The sequence below is a fragment of the Agelaius tricolor genome, unplaced genomic scaffold, assembly GCF_023055355.1.
Source record: "Agelaius tricolor isolate 1412-34295 unplaced genomic scaffold, bAgeTri1.0.p SCAF_5, whole genome shotgun sequence".
NCBI classification, from domain to species: domain Eukaryota; kingdom Metazoa; phylum Chordata; class Aves; order Passeriformes; family Icteridae; genus Agelaius; species Agelaius tricolor.
Window position 1 is genome coordinate 13,176,567 of NW_027269265.1, and position 6,000 is coordinate 13,182,566.

At 42.4% G+C, this 6,000-nt stretch overlaps 1 long non-coding RNA gene across 1 annotated transcript in view; it reads left to right on the top strand.

Moving 5' to 3' along the window:
• LOC139590661 (uncharacterized) overlaps positions 1-2,085 on the top strand; it is a 41,420-nt gene extending 39,335 nt beyond the window's left edge. Inside the window, exon 4 of the long non-coding RNA XR_011679390.1 lies at positions 687-2,085. This is a non-coding gene — a long non-coding RNA (uncharacterized lncRNA). The remainder of the gene's footprint in view (positions 1-686) is intronic.
• The last annotated feature ends 3,915 nt before the right edge of the window (positions 2,086-6,000 follow it).

The window sequence follows — 6,000 nt, forward strand, 5'->3', positions numbered from 1 at the left end:
TGCAAATTTTAGATTTATTGAATTACTTTAGTTTTCCTTGATCTAGTGGAGGCTAAACATTGGTCTACATGCAGTCCTTTTATATTTTTAATATTAAGTTTACATCCATTACTCAGAAGTAAAAAAGTCATCTGCTAATGTAGGTTTATTAAAAATTGCTAGAGTCCAAGGATGAGATTTTTGTCACATCGGTGAAGCAAATGGAAAAATGCACAGAAAAGACTAAAATGTTACTAAATCACCAGTTATAAACCTAACTTTAGAAGAACAAAAAATTAGCATAAAAACAGTATAAGTATCAGTCTTAACTGTTTCAAGGAGATAAGGGTTGCATGAATGAAATCCACCCAAACCAGTGAAAAAAAAAAAAAAAATCTGTTATCTTCAAGGAGTTTTGTGTCAGATACTCTCAAAAAATATCTTTATCAGATTGACAGTTTTTTATTTCAGTGGCTTACTTTTGGATCAAGCTAATTTCTTTCAATAAACTAAAAATATCTAACCAGGAGAAAAATTTACAAACTAAGCTTTTATCCTAGGCCCCAGGATAATGTACTCCTTTTTCCTTTAGGTAAACCACAAATATTTTTGTATAATGATATTAGTGATTCTTAGTTTGATTATATGCAACATTGTGAAGTTTTAAGGGCATCTTTGGCAAAGGCTATTGCCTTTTCTTCCTTCAGGTCTCCCCCATTTCTGGCTGAACTAATCTGCTGTAGGACATTAAAGACATGGGAAATGTTGAGGTGTCCAAAGCTGGAAGGACAGGATGTAAATACAGGGGAATCTATATGCTCAGATGGGGCATTGAAAGAGACTTCTGCCTCATGCTGCAGGGTAAGACAGAATGCACAGTTCTGAAGAGCCAAAAGTGTAAACTGCTGGTGAATTCTGCCTGCTGGAAGAAAAGGCCTTGGGCAGCTCATCATTTTGGGAGGGTGGGGAGGCTGCCCTGTCTCTCGGCTCACTGCCTGTGTGGGTTGAGGTGGGGCCAGAAGCAGGATGGTTGTGGCAGGTGGGAGCCCTTCTCCAAAGCCTCTGGCCAGTGATAAATGGTTGATTCATGGTGTTTTCCTGAAGCCTCTGCATTGCAACCTGTTGGCCTGGCATCAAAGAGAAAGGCTTTGCTGTCTGCATCCTCTTATCAACATGCTTTACTGGCCAAATTCCATGGACTTTGTCTAAACCTTACAGAGGTGAACCACCCATGGAGCCAGTGGAAGCCTTTTGTAAGCAGCACTTGAATAAGGAAATTGAAGGTACTGCCAAGGGGAAGGATGGACTAGGTGACCTCATTGGTCTTTTCCACCAAAAGGTTTATTAGTCAGACAAACACTGTGCAGGGGCCTGCAGTCTGTTGGGAGAGGAGCGAGCACACTCCTGGAGTAGCAGTGCTGGAAGGCATTAGGGCTTAGGGTGGTTTAATTATCCCAGTGCTGCTGCTGGGAGGTAATTCTCAGTCCATTGGCAGTGGGTGCTTTCAGCACAGGTCACTGCAGATGGGCAGCAGGGCCATGGCTGTGCACTGCCCCAGGGCAGCACAGTCCTCCAGCTGCGTGGCCACACTCCTTTCCACTCCTTGTCCTCTCAGTCCTGCAGCCGCTGTCTCTCCAAAATGGAAAAAGCCTTTGAAATAGGACCTTGCTTTTGAAGCAAGCAGAGTTTTAATATGAAGAATGCTGCATTTTATGTGAGCATTGTGTATGTCCAAAAAGAGGGAGAAAAAGACTTTATATGTACCCGTATGCATGCACATATTTATTTACAAACCCTGCATCTTCTTAAGGTAAAGTAGTTTATAAAACTGGCAGTGAGATGGAGTCAAACTTTGGGGTTTAGCACTTAAGCACTGGTCTCTGGCATCATATTTCTTGTTAGTGTCAGCGTCTCATTCGAAAAGTCATTTATATCAATACTATTACCAGCCACCTGACTCATGGCTGCAATGTAGAGGTTAATTAGCTATGAAGTTTGGAAGCTCATGGACTATGAAAAGTGCTATAGTGTTTTGTTGCTATGTTGCTGATTATTTCTGTGGTAGGTCTGGTTGAATGTGTGCCAGTGCAAATGCAGGTCCTTGATGCAAATGCCACCCCTGTGCTCTTCAGCTCAGAAATCCTGAGGTGCTGGTGATTAATCAAAGGGATTTGATAATAGTACCATGAAGAGCTGGTGGGTACCAAAAAACTGCAAAGTTACTGCAGGTAACATACTCTTGATTTTCCTTGATTTGCCATATGTACCTGCTGACCAGGCATGCGCTCGTGCCAGCTTCAAGGTAAGGCTGCACAAAGCAGAATCTCCTGGCACCTTCTTTCCAGTTAATTTTCTGGGGGATAGAGGACTTGTTTTTCTCCTCCTCCCTCTCTTTGCTTGCTGCTCCTCTGGCCAGGATGACTGGTGTGGGCGGCACGTCCCTTTGAGCACTTTGAGAAACGCCCTGACTTCCTCCCCCTGAGCTCAAATGTCTCCTTTGATTTTCCTGATGCCTGTCACCCTGCCTCTGCTGCTGGTGTTCCCAGCGATGCTGCAGATGCAGGAGTGCTTCATGAAGCTTGGGGGGGCAGAGAGAGCCTCACACCAGCCTGCCCTCACCACTGCTCTCTGCAGCCCAGCACAGGAAGACCAGGGTGAAGGGATGAAGCTCAGTCAGCAGTGGCTCTGCCCTGGCTGCCCTCTCTGCAGGGCTGACTCCTCATTCACCAGACTAATGCTCCTAAATATATGACTGCCTCCATCTTGTCACCCTGCCACAGCTCACCCTCTCACTGATGTGAACGGGTACTATATTTACCCAGGAGAGTCATGAAAATTGCCATGACAATGATTGTGGTTGCTTGGGAATGCAAGGAGCTAATTTTGCCTGAATAATAAGACACAGAGTCATCTGTCTCCCTTGGTAAAGCAACAAGGAGTTTATGCAGGTGAGAACAGGTAATCTTTGTGAGGGCATAATTGCAGAATGCAAAAATGTTCCTGTATCAGTTCAGACCAGTGACTAATAAAAGGCTCTATGTGCTAAATGGCTGAAGTTTGATGCACTCCCTCATTGTGATGAAGATCTGTAGGAAAACTGAGCTTCCCTGCCCCCTCGTTTCACCACCAAAGAGGAAAAAAAAATCCCATTAAAAAAACTTTAGCCTGAAAATAACTCTATACTGTACATCTTTGCCTAGGGCAAATTTTTCACTGATGAGTAACAGCATTTTCACAATTCACCTTTTATATTTATTGATCTAATGCTATGTAGTATGCCAAAGTTCATTTAAAGGAGACTACAGCTTTTGCTTTTGGGAATCTGAAGGAGAAGATAATTACCAAAACCTAAAACTTTCTTAGCTCATGCTTTTACTTCTCCATCACTCTCCATCAAAAAATCTGTGGAGACCTCTTTGGCAAAATGCTGACAAAGATCCCACCCTAACAAAATAAAAAAGCACTAAAGAAGTTCCGTTTTTGTTTCAGAAGTGTCCTGGCATCTCTGAACAAATAGAAAAGCCTGTTCCAGCAACGCACATTCCCCCGAGGCACCGAAGTTTGGGGAAGGACCTCTTGCTGTGCAGGCGCCCCGTTTGCGAGCGCTGGAGCCGCTGGCTCAGTGTCCCAGAGGACACCTCCGCTGTCAGCAACACCAGGGGCTGATCTTTACACGCTTCAAAAAGACGCCATTTCAGGCGTTCGCTGGCTTTTCCCAAGCCGGACACAGCCGTTCCCCGGAGAGCTGAGAGTGTTTTCTGCCGCACCTGGGTGCCAGCGGCACCGAGCGAATGTGCAGAGGCGCCGAGCCCGGCCGGGCAGCGCTCCCCGGCTGCGGCGCAGCGTGCGGGGCTGCCGGGCTCGATCGGCGCCGCTCCGCTCCGGCTCCGGCTCCGTCCGCGGGAGCAGCCAGCCCTCAAAGGCATCGGCCGCAGCGAAGGCAACTGCTGGCTTTCAAACTGCTCCCAGGAATCAGATAAACAGTCTCTCAGGACTCAAAAGAAATCTCGCTCTCACTCTTAAAAAAAAAAATTTTTTGGTGTCTTGCACTTTTAGTAAGTGACAGTTTTGCAAATTGCTAGTAAAGAACTTAAATGTCTAATTAAATCTCGAAGATGTACAAGAGTTTGAAGAGCGTGATTGATGCCCACAAAGGTATGGCTGTCTAATGGAGTCGTCCTGACAGCAATCGCGAAAGCCCATTTAACGGCTGATGTCTTGTTGTGATCCATGTTGTCATTTTTTCATTACTGATTAAAATTAAAAATCTGCTTGGCAAATCCATTGTAAAAATTTCCTTCATGAAAATCGACGGGTACAAATTATTTTGTCAATCGCCTGGCAATCAAACTGTGACTGAAGACTGTTTCATGCCCATAGAATTTTTTTTCTTTTTACTCATGCCAGTGAGTTTTCATAGAAAAGTTTCTTAAGTGTAGGTGGCAGTCTTGGCAATTTTCTTTTTTTATTAATAAATAAAAAAAAGCTGCATCTCTATATGTTAATGAATATTTTGTTTATGTTGTCTTCCCATTCCCCTTTGAAAGCAAATGGGAATGTTCCTCACTCTGTAAGTTGGTTATACTACTGAATTGTCTAATGCCATGTAATGACAGGTGAATAATAGTAATACAAGCCTTTATTAAGATAAATCTGTTTTGAGAGTTGAAGTGTAAGCTGTCTAAGATATAAAACTGGAAAAAAAAGAAGACAAAAAACCCAACCAAACCTTGCAATGCTGCATTCTTTATAGCTGGAATAACTTTATGGCTGCACTTCTTGGTGGGGTTTCCAGCTTGGTGTTCCCATGTACCGGTGCAGCAGACCTGGGTGAGCTGCCCTGGGGTGAGAGCTGCAAATTCACTGCAAGGGGTGATCCAGGATGGCAACTGAACTCAGCAGTGTGTAGCTCACTGTCAGAGGAAAGTAATTTAGAGCTCCTAATTTCTCTGTAAAATTCAGAGATGCTTTACTCTGGCTAGAAACAAACGGACAACTCAAGCAGCAAGAAAAACATTATTGTCCCATTAATAAAACTTTTCTCCCACTTAATTGATATTTCTGCTTCTCATAATTGAGTCTCATCGCTGAGTATAAATCAAAGATAATAAAAATAGCTCTCCATGGCTGATACGCATGCTGGTTTCAAGTCTGATCTCTGTTGCTGTTCATGCTTATCTAATTTAATCAATGTATCTTTTTCTGCAGGTTCTTATATCATCACTGTGGATACTTCTTACTTCGGAGAACAAGAGGAAGGGAATGTTTTGTTTTGCAGATTTGTTTCTTTATTTTGATATTTAAATTAAAATGTTGAATTTTATTGTGTATTTTATATCTTCTTTTAAACCCTTCTGAAATAAAGAGTGTATTGATCACTCTGGATGAGTAAAAATTGACTGAATCATTTTATCCTTGTTTTAAGTCCATCATATTTTGATGAACATAAGCATTTTATTAGTAACACTCTCAAGGTTGTGAAATTTTTAAAACAAAGATTTGCAAGTTACTTTACAGTAAATATATTTATGCTTCTATGAAATGGGTTGCAGATTTTAATGTGAAGGTCTTGTCTGCTTATGGCAACATGTATTTGTGTGATAATGATTTTGGAAAGCTGATGTGCCATACCCCAGAGTAAAATAATGGAAAATAATTACTGGGAGAAAGCTGGCTGCCCAAGTCACAATTTTAAAGATTGTTCAGTGTCTTTGGGGATATACTTTAGGCAGTAAGAACTTGGGACGATGTCTTTTTATTGCTGCTTAAATTTGGATGTAGCAGCAACATTAATAAGAACAATAACTTTTTTTTTATTGAAATGTTAATTTCCAGAATAAAATGAATGTTTTGACCTTTGCTATAGAGCTGTAGAAGCATGTGCTACCAAAAGTTGTGTACTATACATCTGCACAAGTCCTGGAAGAGCCTACACAGCATGCTCGGGAGCCACGTGCTGTTTTCAGCTCAGCTCTGAGCTCCTGCTGGAGGGGACTTGCACTAGGAGTTTCCCTGCACATG